This window comes from Sceloporus occidentalis, unplaced genomic scaffold (genome assembly GCF_023333645.1).
Source record: "Sceloporus occidentalis isolate IW3139 unplaced genomic scaffold, rSceOcc1.0.p SCAF_1, whole genome shotgun sequence".
In the NCBI taxonomy this organism is placed as follows: domain Eukaryota; kingdom Metazoa; phylum Chordata; class Lepidosauria; order Squamata; family Phrynosomatidae; genus Sceloporus; species Sceloporus occidentalis.
In genome coordinates, this window is record NW_028316981.1 from 201,479,462 (window position 1) to 201,492,325 (window position 12,864).

The window sequence follows — 12,864 nt, forward strand, 5'->3', positions numbered from 1 at the left end:
TGAAATTAACCACTTCCATGAATGAAGATTATGCTTCCGTTCTGTCAAATGCGGTATACATCCTTAAAAAAATCTGAGATGAAATCAAAGCAAAGGCTCATAGAAAGTTACTAAGTAACCCAGAACTAGAATTACTAAGTCATTCAGAACTAGTATCTCATGCAACCTGGATAGAGACAAATGTATTCATTCATTCACTCATTTATATAAAATATGTACATTGTGCCCGTCATCAGCCCTGACTCCTGAGCAGATTGCAATAATGTCTTAAAAACTGGCAAGATGTTAAAAGTCAACTCATTAAAAGAAACCAAAAATAAAAGGAGGAGAGGAAAATAGACTCTAAAATAAAAAACTTTACAGCCCCTGAATCATATTAGAAATGCCTGGGTGACTAGAAAAGGTGACACCTAAGAAGATAACAGTTCTGGTATCAAGTGAAAGTTCTTTGGTTGGAAGATCACAGATGAAAAGTCCCCCTCACTGATGGATATCCAACTTACTTTTCACAGAGTAATCTTCTCTTGGAGAAGAACCCAGGTGGATCACCTTAAAGTGCAGGTTGATGTGGGAAAGTTGATAATAGGAGTAGCAGAGCTTGATTCTTTTAAATATTTGGGTCCCACATCATATAGAATTGTGAAGATAAGCATGGCCGTAGAACTGCACTTCAGGGAACCAACAGAGCTTTACCAAAGCTCTGGGGAAGTGGTCTGAATAATCTGTATCAGGTAAAATACTGGTAGTTGTTTTGCAAAGTGACCAAAACATCTTGAAAAGTGTCATCATCCAACCAGGAGATTACCAGAGGATGGATAACCACCCAGCCCATGCTCTGGTATTAACCTCCTTGTGAAAGAATCCAAGAACTGCTTAACACTGTAGATTTGCGGGGCACCAAAACTCTTTGGCAGAGGATGCTAAAGACCTTGTAAAACTACAAATCTCAGGATTCCATACGATGGATCGTCAGCACTGAAACTGGTGTCAAACTGCATTATTACTACAGTGTAGATGCACCTTAAGTGGTGGAACACTAGCTTATTACTAATAATTCTACTACCATTTCTTTTTTCTGAAGCCATGAAAATCAGTTGCTGTCCCTGTTGTTGTTGTAAATCTCCACTCAAACAACACAAATATTGAAAATGATTCCCTCAAAGAAAGCACTTTTCGACAATCTGTTTCCAAGCTGCCAAGCACATGGAAGGATGACATTTACCCAGCATGAATAAGTCAGTCAGACTATGGCCCACAAAACCTTCTCAGACAGTACCATATGGTCTGAGTCATCCCACTATTTTCTGTGGTGTGATATGTCAACATTCATATCAGTACTCAGGAGAATAATAAAATCCAGGCATTGTGAGGAAATGGAAGGTTTTCTTTTTTAAAAAAAAGTGAATGGTACTTATCCGCTTCCACAAACAGCAGAATTCAAAAGATCAATTCCTTCAGCATTTGTAGAATTTGTTATTTAATGTTCATCTCTTTACATATTATTCCCCAGCGTTTGGTCTCATACGGCCCAGATTAGCGGCTCATTTTTAATGGCAAATCTCTATCTCCTCCTTCATATTAAAAGAATTAGGTCCTGGAAAGCGAGCATGGGTTTTCAATGTGCATGGTAACATTTTTTTAATAGGATGAAGTATTCAAATATGCTATTGGTCACCTGAAATTTGAAATATTATCACATCAAAGTGTACTGATTAAAACAGTTTATTTTAGTTTTATTTGAATGCTCACTTTTATATGTGTTTAATCATTTTGTTCCTTTAAATTGTAAGCCATTCTGAGTCCCTATTTTGGTGGAGGGGAGTGGAATATAAATGATGATGATGACGATGACGACAATGATGATGATGGTGGTGATGATAGTCTTTGTTTTTCAAATACAAGCATATATCCATACAGCTTGAACTTTCCAATGTGCATCTTGACCATCACTCCAAAGTAATGTTGTGTCGGACAATAAAAAAATACAAGAAGTGGTCCAGTGGCTGTGCCTCACGATGGGTAAGTTTTTGATCTGGTGTAACTCAGCTCCTCTTTTACTCCACCCCTTCTCTGCCCCTTTTTAGGGGTCTTCTGTTGGCTGATCCCAACCAGTGGAGCGCTTGTGTTGGCATGTCCCTCAGCTAAATGATATCTGAGATTATTAACATAAGGGTTGTTCAGCCATCAGAAGGCTTCTTCAGCCAGCACAAGAAGCTTCTCATTGGCAGCTGGATGGACACAGTTGACTACCGCAGAACACTGGATGAGACAGGTCTTTGATTTGATCTAACAAGGTTGTTCTTATATTGGGAGGATGGCATGGCTCCATCGTGCTTAGGCCCAGTAGCAGATGAAAGGCCCTCTCTCCATCCCAATTGCCATTGCCCTGGCCTCAAATGAGATAAGAAAAGGCAGTATCTACTGGATTTAATCCCTTCCCACATTGCTATCCCCTTTTTCTTTTGTGTCACAGATTGTAACCCTGAGGGCAGGGGATTGTCTGATGAACAATTTGTAAGCTGGTCTGAGAGGCTTTGTGGCTAAAGAGCAGGGTATAAATGCTCTAATAAACAAATACATTCCAGTAAATTGAATTTATAAGCTAGACAAGAGGAAAAGATATAAAAGGAAAACATGGCTGACATTTTCCAATAAGCAAAGAATATGATCATGGAAATAATTTGGTATTAGTTAAGATGGGACCCAACAGAATAATGCAGAGGAAAAATTGCCAGTTCCAGATGTAGTGTACCTGAGAATGAGGAAACAGACAATTGAGAAAGAGGAAAGAAAGGGCACTCCAGAATGGCCCATGTCCAGCACTGTACATTATGGCTAAAGCAAGGTTAGGTCAATGCTACAATGCTTCCAATATTTTCTATGTGCTGCTGTTATACGTCTGCTCCAGTTTTCACTGGATTCTTACCATTCCTTGGCACTCCCAGGTAGGCACACTTCTGCAAATGTACCCATGTTGCACTTTCAAAGAGGCATGGATGTGTGTACAACAAATAGCAGGTCTTTGCAGTTCACCTCTATTTTGCCAGTGGTGACTATACATTGAAAGTCCCATGCATATACACTGCAAGTTTTTAAAGTTCTTTCCTGCCTTTTATTGTAGATCAGTTTAGGCCACACAATAGGAACTTTTCTAAGGAGCCCATCAACTGAATGTGATGGTTAATGAAGGATGTGAGCCAATACTAGGCCAGCTGAAGTTGAGTTGACTCCAGATCCCATGAGTTTCTCTCTCATGTTTGTAGAAAATAGTGAGGAGAGAGACTCCATGTGCTCTCAGATACTCAGTTGTTTATTCGTGTTTCTTTTTAAATCTCAATGTGTTTTGGCCTCAGTGAGAAAAGGCCTTCTTCAGGGCCTAAAAACAAACACAAATACACATATATTATGTAGTATTTAAAAAGACAGGACCACACTCAGTTAACTAATCATATATGAATGGACATGACTGAAATATAATGTCATGAATAGGCTGAATAATTACCAGGATATATTGCATTAGATGTCCCTGGTGCTGACTCCAAAAGATATCATCAGCTATTCCTTTTCAAGAACTATGTGGAATATGTATATATAACAAAATACTGTAGAATCTGGTCTTTTTATATTCAATAGTCCTGTCTTTTGAAAAGTGTTCTCAACTCGAGTGATTACTGTTGAAGGATACTGTATATTTCTAATATGAAAAATAATGTATTCCTATGTGATTTTATGAGATATAGGTGGGTTACACACCGCCCAAAAGTATGTGCTCGGCACATACTAGAGTTGGGAAGGGGCGTCCTTTCCGGACGCCCCTAACCCTAGTACATGCCGAGCACGTACAAAATGGCAGCGCCCATTCTACATGGGCACCGCCATTTTGATGTAGTGGATGCCTAGTATCCGCACGTCATGCCGCGGAAATGATGCTACAAGTGCGCCATTGGCGCCTTGCAGTGTCATAACCGTGCCACAAAAAGAACCCGCTTTTTGCAGGTTCTTTTTGCTGCATCAGGGAACCGCGTGGTTTGTCCGCTGCGGTTCCCTGGCACAGCAAACATGGGCACTGGCAGAGTGCCCTTTTTGGGCGCTCTGTAAAGCGCCAAAGTTAATTGAGCTTTGTCCTGTCTTTTTAATACCTATAATATATGTGTTTGTTTCTGGTCCCTGAAGAAAACCTTTTTTCAATGAGGCTGAAACACACTGGGCTTTCAAAAACAACAACCAATAAATAGTTGACAATCTCAGGGCACTTGGAGCTTGACTCTTCACTGTTTTCTGCTTTTAATGTGCTTTTCATTACTCTCTTCACCCTCCCCATGTCTGTGTCAAATGTTCTAACTACGTTCATCCATGGTAGAATATGGTGCATAAAGAAATATGACTTCACTATGGCTGATTGCCTGGGATTAGTCACTATGAAGGAGAAATCGAAGCCCTGGAGCCATTTAACCCAGCTGTTCATTAGTCTACCAATATGTCACACCCTTAAGAAGGCTATGAACACACACACACATAGACAGATGCACGGATAGATAGATAGATAGATAGATAGATAGATAGATAGATAGATAGATAGATAGATAGATGGAAATAATCAAATACAAATGTAGATATATATGTGTGTATGTGTACAAACATGTGTGTATAAGCACCATTTTTTTAAAAAATATGTGTGCTACTGTAGAACTTGAAGAACATTTCTGATGAAGCTGTGACCTTTACAATGTTGGCTTATTTAGTCATCATCAACATTGTGAGATACAGCTTTTGAGACTTTATAGATCAAGAAAACTCATTTTATTACTCTTTCCCCCCCCCCCCCTCTCTAACATTGTGAACTTCTTTTTTCTCCTGTATGATTTTTAACATCTTTGTCTGGTGAAGAAAACAGTGAAGCCTCAAAAGCTTGCATGATGTGTTTTGCACTATGGAGTTGGCCAAATAAAGGTATTGTTGCTTTGTGGATTTTGTTCAATTTAAATCTGTTTAGCTTTGAAACCTAGTGAACAGTCTCCCCATCTAACCTGATCTTGCATACATCTTGGGAGATTAAAATAGTAAATGTTTGTTTTATTTTTAAATAAATAATAAATAAATAAATGGTATTTTGTTTTTTAATTTATTTATCAAAAATATTGTTAACTTTATGGATACCAGCCAGTACACAAGGTATGATCAAAGTCATAGTATGATATAGAATAAAAGCAATAAAACAGGATCTTAATAGTGTAAACATGGGCTACAAATACCTTTAAATAGAGAGATTATATCAACCAGTCAAAAGCACTATACAAATGAATAGGTTTTGAGCTGGCACTTGATTCTCTACAAGTTATAGTACTGGTTTGCACTTGTTTGAATTCATCAGGAATTAATGACAGGTCAATACAGAAATTATTTAATATTGAACTAAATCGTTCTGGACAGTTGTGGTTGTGCCTCTGGTGTGTGGTGGAAATCCACTGTAAAACAGTTTACTGCTCCAACAGCTCTAGCAGCTGTTGCTAAAAAGTTCAAGTGTTAACCAGAATGGAAAATATATGTAACAAGAAGTAATAAACAGTTGGAAACATAGCAAAGAATTCAACACAGATTAACAATAAATTATTTTAGCAGCAAAGAAACGGAGAAAAGAAATTCTCCCAGTCCATTTGGATCATTTGCTAAGATGGCCAAGATCACTTTCTTCTGTTTGTACAGTAAAATTGCTCATTGCGATGAGCGCCATATATCCACAGCCAACTATATGAATTGACAGACCAATTAATTCTTTCATAACCATTTCAAGATAAAGCTCAAGTTATTCAAAAGTACTAGTTAGAGCTTCCACACCTGCAGGTTCTGGTGAACAATTTAGCCAGTTTTTCCCCCTGGACTCACTCATCCCTTTATTTTTCAGTATGTTTTGCACACAGCCATCCTTGATGCAGGTGGTCAGTCAGCAAACAGGGAAAGAAGATCACAGAAAAGACATTCAAGGGTTTGTATTTATTGCCTTTAATTCCTCTTCCAATCCAGTGTGGTTTCCTTACATGTTTAGGCAAAGAAAGTTGAGTTTTCCTTTCCTTTCCTTTTTTCTTCTTTTTTTGGACAGAAGAGGCTATGGAGCAAAACAGGAGCATGCTTTTTGAAAATGATGTCTAGGTGTAAAAAAGTAAAGATTCTGTCAACAAAAACATTTTAAAACACATGGGGGTCACATAAAAGCTTGGATGAGAGGCCAAGTCAAAAGTGCCTCTGCTTAATATCTGGAGTGACAACTAGTAAATCAAGACTTTCATCCCTTAATGTTAGCCGTAGTGCAATTCTCTGAATTTTGGTGTGTGTATGTGTGTGTGTGCGTGCGCGCATGTGGGGGGGGCATTCAACATGTCCCCAAATGGACCCCGCCAGGCTGTCAGCCGTTATCCCCAATGCGGCAGGACCTGTATGCAATGAGGTCAGCCTCATGAGACCTCTTGAAAACAATACCTTCGGACTTGCCCAACAGGTAGTTTGGGAGTCGCTAATCATCACCTTCAATAGTCAGAAGAATGTGCGATGATTGTCTAAGATCTCTCACCTGATTAACGTTCCCCATTATTTATTTATTTATTTATTTATTTATTTATTTATTTATTTATTAGAGTACTTATTTCCCTTGATTGTTGCCAGATCAGATTGCCTCCCCCAAACAATCAAACACCTTTGTCCAGACAATCAAAGTCCTTTGCCCAGAGGCTAGTTTTCGCCTTTAAAAACCCCTGTATAACTCCCCTCAGCATGCTATGTTAGATTTCATGGGGCATCAGTTCAGTGTGAACTCTGATTTAGCTCCAGCACTTCCATTCAACCAACGCTCTCAGAACAGCTGTGTCTCGCTCCACTTCACCCATTTGGACTCTGGAAGCAAGTCTCATCTAGTGTAAGTATCACCCTTAGTGCTACCTCGAACCTTTTCCACACTAACCCTACATCTCGGCCTCAGAGGGAGCCATCAGGCAGACCAGCAACATCTTGGACTGCCTGAAGGAAGAGGCCCCTCCCTCCTCAACTGTCATCTCGGCCTCAGAGGGAGCCATCAGGCAGACCAGCAACATCTTGGACTGCCTGAAGGAAGAGGCCCCTCCCTCCTCAACTGTCATCTCGGCCTCAGAGGGAGCCATCAGGCAGACCAGCAACATCTTGGACTGCCTGAAGGAAGAGGCCCCTCCCTCCTCAACTGTCATCTCGGCCTCAGAGGGAGCCATCAGGCAGACCAGCAACATCTTGGACTGCCTGAAGGAAGAGGCCCCTCCCTCCTCAACTGTCATCTCGGCCTCAGAGGGAGCCATCAGGCAGACCAGCAACATCTTGGACTGCCTGAAGGAAGAGGCCCCTCCCTCCTCAACTGTCATCTCGGCCTCAGAGGGAGCCATCAGGCAGACCAGCAACATCAGGGACTGCCTGAAGGAAGAGGCCCCTCCCTCCTCAACTGTCATCTCGGCCTCAGAGGGAGCCATCAGGCAGACCAGCAACATCTTGGACTGCCTGAAGGAAGAGGCCCCTCCCTCCTCAACTGTCACCTCGGCCTCAGAGGGAGCCATCAGGCAGACCCAGCAACATCTTGGACTGCCTGAAGGAAGAGGCCTCTCCCTCCTCAACTGTCATCTCGGCCTCAGAGGGAGCCATCAGGCAGACCCAGCAACATCTTGGACTGCCTGAAGGAAGAGGCCTCTCCCTCCTCAACTGTCATCTCGGCCTCAGAGGGAGCCATCAGGCAGACCCAGCAACATCTTGGACTGCCTGAAGGAAGAGGCCTCTCCCTCCTCAACTGTCATCTCGGCCTCAGAGGGAGCGATCAGGCAGACCCAGCAACATCTTGGACTGCCTGAAGGAAGAGGCCCCTCCCTCCTCAACTGTCATCTCGGCCTCAGAGGGAGCCATCAGGCAGACCAGCAACATCTTGGACTGCCTGAAGGAAGAGGCCCCTCCCTCCTCAACTGTCATCTCGGCCTCAGAGGGAGCCATCAGGCAGACCAGCAACATCTTGGACTGCCTGAAGGAAGAGGCCCCTCCCTCCTCAACTGTCATCTCGGCCTCAGAGGGAGCCATCAGGCAGACCCAGCAACATCTTGGACTGCCTGAAGGAAGAGGCCCCTCCCTCCTCAACTGTCATCTCGGCCTCAGAGGGAGCCATCAGGCAGACCAGCAACATCTTGGACTGCCTGAAGGAAGAGGCCCCTCCCTCCTCAACTGTCATCTCGGCCTCAGAGGGAGCCATCAGGCAGACCAGCAACATCTTGGACTGCCTGAAGGAAGAGGCCCCTCCCTCCTCAACTGTCATCTCGGCCTCAGAGGGAGCCATCAGGCAGACCCAGCAACATCTTGGACTGCCTGAAGGAAGAGGCCCCTCCCTCCTCAACTGTCATCTCGGCCTCAGAGGGAGCCATCGGGCAGACCCAGCGACATCTTGGACTGCCTGAAGGAAGAGGCCCCTCCCTCCTCAACTGTCATCTCGGCCTCAGAGGGAGCCATCGGGCAGACCCAGCGACATCTTGGACTGCCTGAAGGAAGAGGCCCCTCCCTCTTCAACTGTCATCTCGGCCTCAGAGGGAGCCATCAGGCAGACCAGCAACATCTTGGACTGCCTGAAGGAAGAGGCCCCTCCCTCCTCAACTGTCATCTCGGCCTCAGAGGGAGCCATCAGGCAGACCAGCAACATCTTGGACTGCCTGAAGGAAGAGGCCCCTCCCTCCTCAACTGTCATCTCGGCCTCAGAGGGAGCCATCAGGCAGACCAGCAACATCAGGGACTGCCTGAAGGAAGAGGCCCCTCCCTCCTCAACTGTCATCTCGGCCTCAGAGGGAGCCATCAGGCAGACCAGCAACATCTTGGACTGCCTGAAGGAAGAGGCCCCTCCCTCCTCAACTGTCACCTCGGCCTCAGAGGGAGCCATCAGGCAGACCCAGCAACATCTTGGACTGCCTGAAGGAAGAGGCCTCTCCCTCCTCAACTGTCACCTCGGCCTCAGAGGGAGCCATCAGGCAGACCCAGCAACATCTTGGACTGCCTGAAGGAAGAGGCCCCTCCCTCCTCAACTGTCATCTCGGCCTCAGAGGGAGCCATCAGGCAGACCAGCAACATCAGGGACTGCCTGAAGGAAGAGGCCCCTCCCTCCTCAACTGTCATCTCGGCCTCAGAGGGAGCCATCAGGCAGACCAGCAACATCTTGGACTGCCTGAAGGAAGAGGCCCCTCCCTCCTCAACTGTCATCTCGGCCTCAGAGGGAGCCATCAGGCAGACCAGCAACATCAGGGACTGCCTGAAGGAAGAGGCCCCTCCCTCCTCAACTGTCACCTCGGCCTCAGAGGGAGCCATCAGGCAGACCCAGCAACATCTTGGACTGCCTGAAGGAAGAGGCCTCTCCCTCCTCAACTGTCATCTCGGCCTCAGAGGGAGCCATCAGGCAGACCCAGCAACATCTTGGACTGCCTGAAGGAAGAGGCCTCTCCCTCCTCAACTGTCATCTCGGCCTCAGAGGGAGCGATCAGGCAGACCCAGCAACATCTTGGACTGCCTGAAGGAAGAGGCCCCTCCCTCCTCAACTGTCATCTCGGCCTCAGAGGGAGCCATCAGGCAGACCAGCAACATCTTGGACTGCCTGAAGGAAGAGGCCCCTCCCTCCTCAACTGTCACCTCGGCCTCAGAGGGAGCCATCAGGCAGACCCAGCAACATCTTGGACTGCCTGAAGGAAGAGGCCTCTCCCTCCTCAACTGTCATCTCGGCCTCAGAGGGAGCCATCAGGCAGACCCAGCAACATCTTGGACTGCCTGAAGGAAGAGGCCCCTCCCTCCTCAACTGTCATCTCGGCCTCAGAGGGAGCGATCAGGCAGACCCAGCAACATCAAGGACTGTCTGAAGGAAGAGGCCCCTCCCTCCTCAACTGTCATCTCGGCCTCAGAGGGAGCCATCAGGCAGACCCAGCAACATCAGGGACAGCCTGAAGGAAGAGGCCCCTCCCTCCTCAACTGTCATCTCGGCCTCAGAGGGAGTCATCAGGCAGACCCAGCAACATCAGGGACAGCCTGAAGGAAGAGGCCCCTCCCTCCTCAACTGTCATCTCGGCCTCAGAGGGAGCCATCAGGCAGACCCAGCAACATCAGGGACAGCCTGAAGGAAGAGGCCCCTCCCTCCTCAACTGTCATCTCGGCCTCAGAGGGAGTCATCAGGCAGACCCAGCAACATCAGGGACAGCCTGAAGGAAGAGGCCCCTCCCTCCTAAACTGTCATCTCGGCCTCAGAGGGAGCCATCAGGCAGACCAGCAACATCTTGGACTGCCTGAAGGAAGAGAACCCTCCCTCCTCAACTGTCATCTCGGCCTCAGAGGGAGCCATCAGGCAGACCAGCAACATCTTGGACTGCCTGAAGGATGAGACTTCTCCCTCCTTTAACTCTATTTTGTATTTTTTACGATTTTACTGTACACCGCTATGATCATCGCGGAATAGCGGTCTATAAATAAAACATATTATTATTATTATTAACCCCTGATTTCCTGAGCCTTGAATGAAAGAGTGTGTGATAGTGAATTGTGTATGATTTTTCCCTTTTAATAAAAATAAGACTTTAATTGGAGAAGCCTGTCTCCTTCATTTCTTAAATTCCCTAGTCCTTTGATGTACAAATGGGAAATGATTTTGCTGGGCTCTTGTAGTCCCCTCTCAATTTTGAGCTAATTAAAAATTCCCCTATCTAGTTTTGGCTACATTAAGATCCTTGTGCGTAAATATGCAGGTCTCTATGCATAGTCAAAGGTATTCCATTATCCATTCGCATATTCCAGGGTAGAAACCTATCATGGAAAACAGACTATGGGTAGATCTGCTGTCAATGATGAGGTGGATTTTCCATGGATTATCCAATGTGTTGAGCCTGTTTTTGGGGATTAGGTTCCGAGCCTTGGGAAATTCCTTTAAAGTTTGGAATAAAACCGTGAGGAAAGTCATTCCCTCACCAACACTGGAGGTACCAACTTCCCTAAGTTCAGTTAACCTCTTGCTCAAATTAACCCACTGTTTCTTTTCCTGTGATCTATTAAAAGAAGTCCTTTGCATCCTACTTCTAACTGGATGATGTTAAGGAGTCCTCTCTACTATCTTCATTTGTCCAGACTCTTTGCTTTTGGATTAAAATTTAGCAAAAGAGAGTCATATCAATCTTTCTACCTCAGGTTGTGTGAATCACAGCTGATGTAGAGCTCAATAGACCGCCCCAAAAGGGCAGGCTGGAGTCGCCCGTTTTTGCTGCTGAGGGACGCAGAAGCAGCCAATCCACGGGGCATCCCTCCAGAGTAAAAAGAACCTGTAAAAGTAGGTTCTTTTTATGGTGCGGTCTAGACGCCATGAGTGCACCATTGGTGCACTGTTGCACATCCATGATGTAAGTGTGGCACAGCAACGTCTGAACACTGCACCACACTTACATCATCATGGCGGCCCCCGTCTTGACAGGAGGCTGTCATAATGGCACCGTCCTTACTATCTGAACAGCTGTCCCACAATCACAGAATTCTCTGAGATTCACCACTGCTTAGGCCTTGTCATTTTGGAGCAGCAAAACCAAGATGTGTGTTCTCCAAACTAGTTCTGGCAAATCCAATGGGAGAGGCTGGTGTACAGTCCATGCGAATGTTCCATTACATATTGTTGCACTACTCTACAGGACCGATCATATGTGTCCATTTTGTCTGGACACATATCCAAATTACAACTATCTGAAGATTTGTGTAAGCTCAGAGACAGCAGTTTTTTGTGGGGTTTTCGGGCTATGTGGCCATGTTCTAGCAGAGTTTCTTCCTGACGTTTCGCCAGCATCTGTGACTGGCATCTTCAGAGAATGTTTGCCTGGGACTTGGATATATATATTGTGTGACCTGGAAAGGCAGGAGTGATTTGCATGTATATTGTTTGTCACTAATGGCAACAAAGAGATTTGTGTCACTTTCTAATCTTCTGCAGACAATGCAGGTTTTGAATTGGAATTGTACTGGCTGAATAATTTCTTGTAAATGAATTCAAAGACATAGCCATGTTAGTCTTGTAACTGAAGTTAACATATAGTTTTAGCAGTACTTGTCAAGGCTCAGCCAAAAAAAACTACCTGGAATGTTTAGAATAATTCAGTTAGAACTAAGAATGTCCCACAGCATGTGCAGAATGCACTGATTTTACATCTCACCACATCTTGGATTATATAGGACATTTGTACCAATATTCATGACAAATGCAAGAATTATTGGGAGGGGGTTAACTGAACTTCAGGCCACAGTGTGTTATAACTTCATGGAAACTGGAGTTTTTTGTTTGTTTGTTTGTTTGTTTCATTTTTCCAATCCTTCCTGAAGTCTAGAGAAGTTCAGACTGATATACTGTGGTAAAATACAATTAGCACAATACGAAGCAGATTAAAAAACAGTTCAAAAAGGGGAATACTGCTTCCAAAAAGTGAATTGGTACATTTAACTTGGAAAACACCTGGGAACTTTAATTCACGTCATTTTCCACTAAACATAAAATTAGCCTCATTCTCTACAAAGCCTTGAAGATACTTTTATTAAGGTGTGTGGTCCTTTTAAAATAATATTTAAGCAGGAATGCACAACCTGCGGGCTTAGTTCTGTATTCATTTATTTATTATCTGGAACAATCTTATTAAAATTCAGTACTGTTGAATTTATCATTTCTATGGTTGGGAATTTAAAAAACATTATTTGTTCATCTTCTATACACAGTGTCAGAATTATACACAAACAGACTGGAGGGGGTTCTAAATATATTTTTAAAACTCATTTTTAAGTATGATGTAAATGTTGGAGTAACAAATATATTTGGCAATGCTG